Here is a 12,681-nt window from a genome sequence, read left to right as displayed (position 1 = left end):
TTTAAAACACATGGACATTGCTTAGAGCTTGTTAGCTGCTCTCTCTTTCACAGATTAAATCTCCCTTCTTGTTGATTAGGCTTGAAAATATTCAAAGAATAAAGAACATCCTTTTTTAAGAAAATTTTACATATTCCAAATTTTGCAGCAGGTACATGCTTCCTGAGTGGTTGGTGGCCCTTCACGCTAGTGCCTCTGAGACAAGCGGTAACAGGTTGGGAGAAAGGGGACTGTGTGTGGGTGCCCCTGAGGAGGACAAATCACAGAATATTCTGAGTTGAAAGGGACCCACAAGGATCATCAAATCCAACTGTTAAGTGAATGGCCCATACAGGGATCGAACCCACAACCTTGGTGTTATTAGCACCATACTCTACCCCCCATCCTCAGGCATGAGGCAACACCTGATTGTGAGGCCTGTGTGCATGTCTCCAGCAGGGAGCCATATGGAAGCAGGGGACCAGCAGGGTAAAGAGTGGTCCTGTGCATGTGATAGGAAAGATGGATGCTAATGTCTTTACAAAAAACTGGATGGGTGAGAGTCTTTAGGAGAAATGGGTATTAATGTCTTTGAAATGGGTCTTAGGTCTCTACCAACCTAGGGCCACCCAAGTTTGCTACAGAACCCAGACAGTTTGACTACAGTTTGAACTCCTGAACTTTAAGGTAATAGACAAATGGGTCCATGAAAAGTTTATTGCAGAGCCCAGAAAGTCTGAACTTCTGGCGGATCCGTAGAACTCAGACAACCTGAACTTCTGAACTTTGTGGGAAAATGATGATACATGTTCAAGGGGGTGAATATGTGGTATTGAATCCTAAGTGGTATGCAACAAAAGATTAACCACAAGTAATATTGTAACAAGATGTGCAGGTAAAACAAACAAGATAGCAAAGCAAGCAAGATAGCAAAGCCAGTGAGATAACAAGTGCCATCAAGAGCAAGATAGCAAGTTTTAACAGAACTTGCAAACTTAGCTAAAAACAAGTTAGAATGAAAAACAAGAAGCACCAGGCATGCGCTGAAGATAGAGGTAAAAAGTTCAAATGTGAGGAAGACTACAGAAGCCTTCATCAAAAGACCACCAGAAGACTGACTACCACCACAGAAGGAACTAGCAGATGCGCAAAAGCAACAAACTTTTGTAAAACCATGACACAGCTTTATGCAAATATGAGTATGCTAATGATATGTTGTAATTGTGACATTGCATGGAAGGACTTCTAAGATGTAACTTAAGGCTAAAGAAGATTGAGTTTTTGGCAGAGACATTCCCCCTAACTCCCAGTGCTGAATAAACAAATACATGCTCTATCGCTCTCTGACTATAGAGGTTGTTTTCTTGCCTAGTTTTGGGCATCAGTAGGTGGTTCAGGAAGGCTGTACCTTCCTTGTACCTCAGAAATGGGGAAAGGAAGAGGGCAACATGCGGTCGGGAGTTTAGGATAAAAGGAGGCTGCGTCCTCCGAAACCTCGAGAGAGAAACCCCACGGGGGTGTGTCCCAGTGGCCTCTCTCCCTTTATTCGAATAAAGTTGCAGGACTCCTCTGTCTCCTTTATGAACACTGGCTTTTCATAGCGTGATTTTCTACACAAGTGGGAGCCCGGGAGAAGCTGAGGGTAGGGCCCGGGGCTGAAAGGCTGGGTGGGGCCGGGCGGCCATTTCACTGCCGTCTCTATCACACCCGAGGCCACGGACCCCAGACTGGGCCGCCGCTGCCACGGTGACCGGCCAGTGGCGCCCCGCCCCGCACCGCGCGCCGAGCCCCGCCCCGGCCAATCAGAGGGGTGGTGGCAACGGAGCGAGGTTCTCTTTGTTCAGCCATTTCAGAAGCCTTAGTGGGTTTCGGCACTGATCTGCGGAGGCAGAGGACTGGCTGCTTCGCTCCCTCGCCAATTCTCTGCCGTCGGGGTCTGGGATGGTGTGGGTAGGTGTTAGGGCTACGAGGGGCGGGCTGGGACGTCCCATCTCCGGCAGCCGCTGCCTGCATGCCTACGGGCGGCAGTCGGGCCGGTTGGGTAGCTGGGCAGCCAGCCGCGGGCCCGGCAGCCGTTATGGGTTTTCGCGCCGCCGCTGGGAGGGGAGCCATGCCGGCTCGGACCTAGGCTGCTCCCTCTCTTCCCGCTGTCGTTGGCGGGCTGTGTCGTCTCGTCCGGATGGATGGATGGATGGTGGGGGAGGACCGGGCATCCACCCACCTCTCCAGCTCCCTCGGCTCCTCCCAGTGCTACAGCTGGTGTCGTCCCCGCAGCCTTGCGGTGAAAGTCACCTGGGGAATATAAGAAAGTGTCCATATTTCCTGCTTCTTTTTTTTTTTCTTTTTTTTTTCTTCTTCCTGCGGTGTATAGGCTTCCTGCTGACCAGATCTGGCTAGGTGAGTTTTCATTTTTTTTCCTAAGAAATATTCGAAAGGAGTGAAATTCCATGATTGTTTTGTACTTTTGTTTGCTTCCTTGGGGAGCTTGTTAGTTTAGGTGCTTAATGGAAATAGCTGATGGGACTCGTAAAACCTTTGTGGAGTGACTGTACAAAAGGCACAAATGCCTTTTGGGGTTGGCATAAATGGTTTGCTCAGTCTTCAAGCTCTTTATTTCCTTGCTGTGAAGGTAACAATTCCGCTCCCTTGAATTTGCGCTCAGGACCCAAGAGATCCTCCTACTGTGAGGCTTGTTCTGTTATGCACTCTGGCCTCCACAGGTTCATAACTTGTTTGCTTGCCTTCTTGGCTGTTTAAGTAGTCCTTAATGTGGTATTTGAATATTTCCCAGATATTAGTAAATCCTTACAACAGTCATTGAACAAAACGTTAATTTGTGAGTAATTAAACAGGAAAAAATTGCGTGCCCAAGATTGTACAAGGAGCCCTTGTTAGAATTGGAAAGTGAGCCTATGTTTCTAATTAAGAATCTCATCTGTGTGTAAAAATAACTGTTTATGGTCTGTTTCTAAAAGTCCCCACTTTGCATCTGCTGTGTGAACTGTAGTTATTTTGGTGTTATATGTGGGAGGATGGAGGAAAGCTGATCACAGTTGGGAAGAATAGTTTTTATATGTTCGTTACTACTTTAGAATGTATTGGTTCAAAATTTTTCTTGAGGAAGAACTTCTTTACTGTGTGGGTGACCGCGTACTGGAACAGATTGCCCAGAGAGGTTGTGGAGTCTCCCTCACTGGAGATATTCAAGAACTGTCTGGATGCAATCCTGTGCCATGTGCTCTAGGGTGACTCTGCTTGAGCAGGGGGGTGGGACTAGATAACCCACTGTGGTCCCTTCCAACCTGACCCATTCTGTGAAAATATCTAGTTAACTTAAAGCACTATAATGCAAATAGATAATTATGATCCTGCAAAAACAGGGTTAAAAAGCAGCTTACGCTGTCTTAAAGGTGGAAGGCTCTGGTTAGCATTGACTAAGGACCATTTTTTACCATTGGATGTAGGCAGTGACACAGACTTCAGAGACTTCTGAAATTGATATAAATGTAAGCACAACTGCTAAACTGAGCTAAGCATGCCTTGTGGCAGGAAGGTAAAAATAACATTAATGGTGGGTTTATGAATGTAGATTTATTGGATTATCTGACATATGTTTTTCTAGTATATTTATTTAGATTGCAGTTTAGGAGTGCTTGTATGCAGATACTCAAGAGAACCAATATATGTGCTTAATTTTAGGTTCATGTTGTAAATTGGAGCAACACCAGGGACTGAGTTATCTTATAATCAGGTGATAGGTACACACAGAGCTGTCCAGCATACTGGCAGAACTGGAATACAGTTTAATTCAATCAAATTTAATTTCTATTCCTACTTTGGGCACACCAAGATGCTATAGCTACAAAGGAGAGTGGCAGAAGGCCAAGTATAATCCTCCTTCATAAAAGTTGATATTCAGAATTTATATGATCTAAAGATCAGGGCTAAAATCAGTACTGAGATTTTCTTTTTGAAATGTTTCATTGATAAAGATTTCCTTTTGTAGACTCAGTGTTGTCACTGTCATAAAAGTTTGGACCACAGGTTTGTGAAGCTTTGCACCGATCAATGCATTATTGTCAGTAGAATTGTCAGTGATATGCAACAGGGGGAGGATTTTTCTTTTTTTTTTTGAAAGGGCTAGGACTGTTTTTACCATTATTTTCATGTGTTAGTTATATTGCAACTTTGAGTAGATTTGACCACAGAAATGAATTTTACTAGTTAATTCAGTTCCAGATTCTTTGAACATTCAAATACATGTAACAGTAGAATATTTTCGTCACCTATTCCACTTGTTTAATTTTTTAATAGTATTGATTTCGATAGCTTGGGTAGGTTTTCTATATATTTTGACAGATTTCATATCTATATGATGGTTGAAAAAAATAATATATATTTATGTGTATAATATACAGAAGCTATAGGGGCTCAGGATCAGGGCTGTAATTCATATTGAAATTGTATTTTAAAAATATTTCATTGGTAGATATATATTTGTGTAGAGCCAGTGTTTGGTTTATGTATGTGATCTATCATATACAAGATAAATCAGTGTACATAATAACCTGTTTATGAATGTATGCATGGAGGCCATGGAATGTGGCATCTTTTAATGATATAGAAATGAATTTCCAAACATCACTTTTAGCCTTCAGTTTTCCCTTTCCAGACCAGATTCCAGTGTAACTTTATCAATTTTAAAGGTCACTGTTAATTTTCAGTGTACTGAATGCTTTGAAATTTTGTTCATGTATATGTATTTTTTTTAGTCAAACAAAATTAACGTGTTAAGAAAACTTGGGGGTTTTGAACCTTGAGTATAAAGTTACTGTTAAATTATTCCTCTGTTAAATAATTGAATCTCATCTGTGGCTTTTCTGCTCCCAGCTTTCCTACTGGATGTTCTTGTCTTGTAAGCTAGGATTGCAGTCCGATGCTCATACTCACCTTCCCTATCCATTCACGCACCTGCAGAAGTTTAATTTTTCACTTCAGCCACATCCTTTCCCCTTGCACATGTCCAAATCCTGAATCTTCACTCCCAGCAAGTACAAAGCGAAACCTCAGTTACCCCGTGTGTATGTCATCACCCTAATCCTGGTCTTCCTACTTCACCATGTTTCAGCCCTCTTTCTATATCCTGAACTAGAAGTGCAGGTCTTCCTGGGGGCAGCAGAGCTGTTCATTGTTGTTGAATGCAGATGGTGGCTGCAGTACTTCCTACCTCTGTTGACAGAGCCTTTATAGGACTTAGTAGGCAGTTACTCTGCTGCCTGTGTAAAAGCAATGAGAGCCAGGAGCTGTGGCTCAGTTCAGCATTGAGCATATCACAAAGCAGATATGAGTGGTATGTGCACTATAGTTTGGCCACCTTTCTTACAGAGAAACAAGGAAAGTCAGTAGCAGACAACTGTGGAAAGACAAGAGTAATTCTCATTGGAGAATAAAAAGCACAGGTCTGATTTTTAAACGAAATAAGCTAAATCAATGCAAAAATCCAAATAGATGCCTTTATTTCAGTCTGCTTCACATCAGCTGATCTTGAGTCCATTCCTTAAAAAAAAAAAAAAGAAAAGCATAAGCCAGACTTAAATTTAAAGAAATTGTTCCACACAGGATTTTGAAAATTGACATATAGGCAAGTTTAAGCTAAACTGATATAACTTTCTTGTGCAGTCAAGCCCTGAGCTGTCTGCCTGGAAATCAGGAGGGATTTTACTGCATTCTGTTAGGTGTAATGTAGGTAAGTGGAGTTGACATAAGAGGTGAAAGTTTCAGTTGTTAAATTAGGTCCATAAGTAGTTAAAAACAAAGAAGATCAGGTTTGAATGAACCTTTTGAGCACATGGGAACCAATTGCATTAACAAGAACACTCTAATCATGTAATTACATACTTTACTCTTGTGAGAGACTAGTCAGCACTAGGTTGAAAACACTGGAGTCTGAAGAGACATGCTATTGGAGCTCCATGGAAAAGGAATTAAGGTAGACAAAGTGATGAGAGGAAATGGTTGGTTAAAAAAATTATGGTTTTGTGTTTCTGTCTTGTACAGTGCAAATATGTGTGTTTGGGTGTCACATCTTCAAATATCTGTTTATTTAAAAATCCTTTAACTTTTGATATGTAAAAAGCCAGTTGGTCATTTGGTCATGTTACCAAACATCTTCAGACATCGTCCCTTCCAAAGTCCTCCTATCTGTGGAAAATACTATAAAAAGTCTTGTATTTCTTGACTAAAAACTGAGTAATGCACTGTAATTTCTCACAATGTTTTGCTTCTGGATAATACCCTATTAGAGTTGTTCTCTGAGCCAATGAGTACTTGTAATATATTTTACAATTTATAATATATCTTTCAGTTTAGCAAGGAAGCATATTTTAGGTTAACACTGTCCATTCTAGTGATTATCTTAATTTCTTGGTGATTGCACAGAATCAAAATAGCAAACAAAAATTAAATAAAGCACAATTGGCAGTATTTTCACAGCTTCCTTCATTTGCAGTGTACATTTCAAGGCGTGCTTTGTTTTGTTTGCTGCTTATGTTTGCAATCCTTTAAAACGTGGATTGGAAAAGATGATACTGAGAAAGGAATTTTGAGACAGAGGAGAATCTTTCATGTAACCACTACTGAGTTCAGTCATTAATAATTGTAGAATGTGTTTCAAAAATGAGACAGGTTTCTTTTAGATAAGAAAAAATGAATATAATATATGAAGTTGCATGCTTTAATAGTTTTCCATTTTAAATTATGGACTTTTATATCTGGATATGAGATTAAAAATTGGCAGCATTAAGATTATTGCTGTTGCTTTGTTTCTTTTATGCTATGTAAGAGGGCAAATGGAGCATAGTGAGGCTTTGATAACCTTAGCTCCACTGGGGTGAAACTCTCACTGTTTTTAAAAAATAAACAAATATAATAGCAGAGGCTACCTTTTGCGGGTCTTTCCCTTGGAATGGAAAATGTGACCCCCTTCCCTCCAAACTATTATAATTTTGAAATTGCAGGGCTTTCAGGCAAAGATATGGGAAAACAAATAACCATTCTTTACTAGTGTGTATATCTATATCTATATATATATATGTATAACAAGGCAAACAAACAACAATAGCAGCAACAACAGACAGAAAAAAACAGACAGACCCAGAACAGCCTTCTCTTGGCTGTCAAGGACTTTTCCCTTTGATGTAGTTATGGTCACAGCTGACAGGGGTGCTGTTGGCTCCCATCTGGGCAGGGCAGGTGTGATGATTCCCCCGCGGCTGCATGGGATGTTGTGGCATGAGTTCAGCCTCCTCTCCACATGAGTAATGGTGACTCAGTCAGTGGGAGAGAGAGAGCAAAGGGGCTTCCTTTGCAAATTCAGGGGGTGGGGGGAGAGCTGGTCTCAGTGCCCCTCCAGGTCATGAAATGGACTGTAGCAGGAACTTCGGAGCAGCAGGCTGGAACAGCAGATGCGGGCACACATGAGGTGGCAAACAAAATGTAGCAGAAACTCCGCAGCTGCAGCAAGGGCCATGGGGGTTGAGTGGACACAGGGTGTTGGGTTAAAATGTAGTAAGAAACCCAAAGCAGTGGCAGAAAATCAGTGGGGCTGGGCAGCAGCAGCCGGGCTCCCTCAAACAGCCGGGAGGCACTGAGACAGTCCTGTGGACAGGAGAGGAGTCCCAGGTTTTCCCCTGAGACATCCAAGTAGATGGTGAGGGTCATTTCCAGTAAGATCGGGTGTTGATAAGGTCCCAGTTCAATGGCCACTCTTATGAGCAAAGCTTCACTTACGGTAGGAGAAGCAGTTAAAGACAGAACTCCGTGGTGGTGGCAAATTCTTCCCACAGCAACTGCAGCCTGGCCGTCTCCCCTCTGATCTGAGAGAGAGTGAGGAGCCAAGCCCAGTCCCTCACTCCCAGCCAAAATCTTGTGGCATCCCTGCCCCTCCCAAGAGAAAATTCCCCATCCAAGAGGGAAGCCAACCTCACCCCTGCCCCCCCTCTCCCCATAACATCTCCTGTCCCTCTTAAGCACCCATTGCCACCATCTCCTAGGCAACAAATGGGAGAAAAATCCCCGAGAGAAAAAAAAAAAGGGAAAAATCCTAACCTCCAACAATATTTCAGGATGTTTCCACGTTCAGCAGTAATGCAGATTTAACTGGAAATAAGGGTTCTTTAAAACTTTCTTTGCCACACTTATTTCTTGAAGTTTTAGAGAAAGAGAATACCCTTGCAAACAAATAACTATATCCTAAATTATCCAAGGTAATACAAGTTGAGTTTATACTATGATAGAAATTTTAAAAGCTGGCCTGTTATTCGTTGTCTGAGTTAGTATTTTCACAAAAAACAGATGACACTTAGATTTTTACATGTAGGGAAAACAATAATAGAAAATAAGATTTATCAATATGGCAGCAGTGAGAATTAATTTATATTTTTCATCCAGTTTTCTTGATGCTCTTATTTTATCTAAGGTTTATAGCAGAAATACTGAAGTGTTAGAATTGAGAGATTTGGTGATAAAGTGATAAATAAGGAAGTGAGATGTTCATTTCAGAAGTTGCCTAGTATAGAAGAATTTGATATCTTTGATAAAACATGACATCTATTAGAAGAAATTTATTAGCAATTGAGAGACACAGTCATCCGAGTTCAGATCAGAAGCCCAATTTATTGAGCATACAAGGCATTTATATAGAGTTTTTCTTGTATGGCACTTATATAGGGTTCTATTTTTGGTAACAATTTCTCATTGGTTACACATTCTTTATGACATCATGTCACCCAGTATCATTATCTTATCACAAGGTTTCACAACATGTTTCTTGGTCACTTATTCCCCAGGGAGCCTTTATCTGTGTCTGTCTGTCCCATGGTTTCTGCTCAATCAGGCCTAAGATATCAGGCTCCTTTATCAGTTCCATTATTGTCTCTGTTTCAATCCCCATACTTCCCCCTACCTTTTCAACCAAGAATACATGCTTAGAGTGACTTGTCTATTAATTTTTTCACACATTGTAAAATACAAGGAATAACCATAACAATACATAATATAACGCCTAATAGATATAAGCCTATTTTAACTAAACTTCTTATCCATCCACTATGTCCCCAATTTCCCAGAAGCTGAACTAGCCAATCAAGTCCGTCATCTTCTTGCACTTTGTTTACACCCTCTTTCGGGGCTTGAATGCTTGCATGTATCGACAGGGAGTGGTCGGACAGGTTCATGCAACACATTCCACTGAATTCTTCACATCTATGTCCTTGTGCTAAAAGCAAAATCTATTACTGCCCTATTTTGCAAAGTAGAGTGTCTAATAGAATCAACATCAGTTAAAAGTCCTGTTAATGCTGAGGATGTAGCATTAGTTTGTTTAGCTAGCCAACAACCTAATTTGTTAAGTAATCCTAAAGCTTTTCCTGCTGCTACATCAGGGGCAAAAATCAATGCTGCCCATCGCTGTCCTTAAGACCAAAAATCAAGCCGGTCATCACAATCTTTGTCAGAAGCATGCAAGGTTTGCTTAATTCTAGAAGGACATTTATGTTGAGAAATCATGGATGTGTTTGGGGTTAAAAGAGAATCGCCCAAGGCTACATGGTTCTCCTTTAATATGCAATGGGATGGCAAGCCAAGCCCTATCTCCACAAATTAAAAATACCCCAGGAGGTAAAAGTAATGGAGCATTGGTTGAACGAGAAATATTCCCGGATGTATAATTACACCAAGCACTTGCATTTTTATGCACAGGGTGATGAGGAGAAACATCCCAAGCCTTAGACTGAATTTTCCCAGAATAATTAAACCTTATACAAAGATCCATTTTCACTGAGCCCAGGAGTTCTAACTCTTGAGGCTCAAGGGATGCCAGGGAAAGATAAGGGGTCCATTGATCCCAGGTGTCAGCATGATTGCTGTTTTGCAATATTGTATTCACCTGACTCAGGCAAGGCCAATTGTCTAAGGGCAGAGGGCATGTTGAAAAAGAATTATCAGGGGATGCAGTGGCCAAACACAACGTTTCTTGTCCTGTAACATTTGCTAAGGTTACCTAAACATTTGTTTTTGGTTGGTTAACAGGCTATGTCTAAGCACTAGAAACAATTCTCAGTAAATACCATGATATTCAGGAAATCATCATTTATCCTTATTCTCAACAGCAGTAAGCCACTGCTCCAGAGTAATTTCTAATTGTTCAGGTAGACCAAACTTATACCCACACACTAATTGTTGAATTTGTGTGTTATTTGTGCTGCATCTCATTGGGTCATGTTGACAGCAAGTGCCTCTCCTTTTATGAGATGTACAGTACCACAGTATCCCACATTCAACACATTTGCATTCAACCCAGGCTTGATGATGCCCAGTATGACAAACTAAACAAGGGAAGGAGAGGAGCAGTCCTGCACTAAGTTCTCGCTCAAAGGCAGTAACTATTTGGCTAGGGTCTCGGTGTTCCCAGTCCAAAGCAAGAATAGACTCGTAAAATTGGAATTGTGCACTCTATGAATCTCTTTGCAATGTATGGAGTTCTGGTTCTCCTAGACAGGACAACCTAACCCTGTAAACCTTGATACCTCTGGGTAATCCAAACCATTTTCCCAAGGGCATAAGTCTCTCAGAGGTCAAACAGGTGCTGATGTGGTGTCAAGGTCCTGTTCACAAGGGTTCTTCTCTGATGTTGGTGTTAAAGGTGAATCTTCAGGTGATGCAGTCAAAGGTTCTCGAAACAGCTTCACATTCTTTGCTGGAATCCACTAGGGACCATTCTCTGTGGAGACACAAGCAAAACCTCTACCCCAGGTGATGAAAGGATAAGGCCTAAGTATCTTACCAGATTCTGGATCCTTCACTAAAACAGATTTTTTTCCTTTGTTGCAATTGTGAATTACAATTAAAATGTTGAACAATCGGTTGGGTTGGGGTCCATCAAAGAACAATTCAAAAAGCTGAAAACATAAAGGGCTTTCTGCAGTCTCTCAGCAGGGGTGCCATCTCCGGCTCCCCCCTTCTATTGAACTAAGAGACGCTTAAGAGAGCCATGAGCCTGTTCACTGATAGATTGGCCTGTTGGGGAATGAGGAATACCTGTTTTGTGTGTAATTCCCCATAAGGCAAAAAAGGCAGCAACTCAACGGGAAGTATAAGCTGGGCCATTGTCTGTCTTTACTTCAGATGGTATACCAAGAGTTGCAAAAGCAGCAGTGAAGTGTCTACAGACATCTTTAGCCATTTCCCCTGAACGGGTTGATGCAAAAAGAGCACCAGAAAAGGTATCAATAGATGAATGAATGTATCTTATACGGCCAAACTCAGAGAAATGGGTAATGTCTGACTGCCAGACTTGAAGGCTCTGAAGCCCTCTGGGATTAACACCTGCTGCAAAAGAGGGAAAAGAACACCTTTGGCAATCAGGACAAACAGCAATAATTCGTGAAGCTTGGACTTTAGTAATGCCAAAGTGTCAAATCAAAGTGGCAGCATTTTGGTGAAAAAAAGAATGGCTCAATTTAGCCTGTTCTATCTTATTAGGTAGAACTGATTGTTGTGCTGGCATTGTGAAAAAGTCAGCTTGCCTGTTCCCTTCCGCCAAAAAACTGGGAAGGTCTGTATGCGATTGAATATGCGTAACAAAATAAGGAGATGTTCTATTTTCTAAGGAAAAAACAAGGAGCTGAAACCAATAAAAAAGTTGTGAATTTTCAACCTCATTACGATTCCTGCAACATAAGATGAATCTGTAATCAGATTAAAAAGAACAGAAAATTTTTGAAAAGCTCTGACAACAGCAGCAAGTTCAACAATTTGGGGGGACCCCTCAACTGTGGATACATCTGCTCTCCAGGCACTAAAGAGGGGTCTCTCCATACTACCACTGATTTATGAGAGCAACCAGAACCACCTGTGAATACTGTTAAGGCTTGAAGTGGAACCTCACTTCTCTTTGGTTCTATCAATTGAAATAAAGGTGTTAAAAGCCTATGTTTTGGAGGATGTATTGAGATTTGTCCACTGAATTCAGCAAAGGCCATCTGAACAGCCTGATTCCTGAAATATCCAATTCAAATAAAAGGTGGTAAGAGGCAGGAAAATAGTGGAAAATTCCACTCCCACTAGAGAAGTGAGTCTCTGTCAGGCCTTAACAACTAGTTGGGCCATCATTTCATGTTGGGTACTGATGGTTTTGGTCATTTGGTGTGGTAAAAAAATCCATTCAGTGATAAGCAAAGGGTCTGGTGCCTTGGAGTCCTATTGATAAATCAAAGTGTGGGGCTGTTTTGTTGGACAGAAAACTATTAAAAAGAAAGGCAGCTCAGGTGTTCAGCATGCAGCTTGTCTGTTTACTAAGACATCAGTTACGCATTGCAGTGCCTGCTGAGTTTGTAAAGTAGGCTGTCTAGGTGGTAAAAGGTCTGAGTCTCCTTTTAGCAATTCAAACAAAGGACTTAGCTCTACATTTAAAATCCCTAGCAAGGAGCGCACCCAGTTGATTGTTCCCAGAAGTTTTTGCGCATCATGTAAGGTGCAAATATTTGTCTGAATTTGCAGAGCTGGGGGGGGGGGGGAAATTAAATAGATTCCAATTCGCCACCCCAAATACCTCCACGGAGGGTGTTTTTGTACCTTTTCAGGAGCTATGCAAAGCCCTGCCTGATTTACAGCTTTGGTGACAAGGGCTAAGGCTTTCTCCATGAC

The 12,681-nt window shown here is 41.5% G+C and overlaps 1 protein-coding gene across 5 annotated transcripts in view; it reads left to right on the top strand.

The window, feature by feature from the left end:
• The first annotated feature begins 1,831 nt into the window (after window positions 1-1,831).
• The window catches only part of LOC136302432 (transportin-1-like), a 140,851-nt gene continuing 130,001 nt past the window's right edge, over window positions 1,832-12,681 (top strand). For 4 of the 5 annotated variants that reach the window (XM_066205933.1, XM_066205932.1, XM_066205931.1 and 1 more), the window contains exons 1-2: window positions 1,832-1,929; window positions 2,351-2,376. The gene's annotated coding sequence lies outside the window, so the exon portion shown is untranslated. Of the gene's footprint in view, window positions 1,930-2,331; window positions 2,377-12,681 lie in introns of those variants that run through there. The other variant, XM_066205930.1, reaches the window with a different exon arrangement.

The sequence above is a fragment of the Chamaea fasciata genome, unplaced genomic scaffold (assembly GCF_029207755.1).
Source record: "Chamaea fasciata isolate MVZ Bird 193981 ecotype frontalis unplaced genomic scaffold, bChaFas1.0.hap1 SCAF_29, whole genome shotgun sequence".
Lineage (NCBI taxonomy): Eukaryota > Metazoa > Chordata > Aves > Passeriformes > Sylviidae > Chamaea > Chamaea fasciata.
The sequence above is the reverse complement of the archived record's forward strand: the minus strand, read 5'-3'. Positions and strand labels throughout refer to the sequence as shown.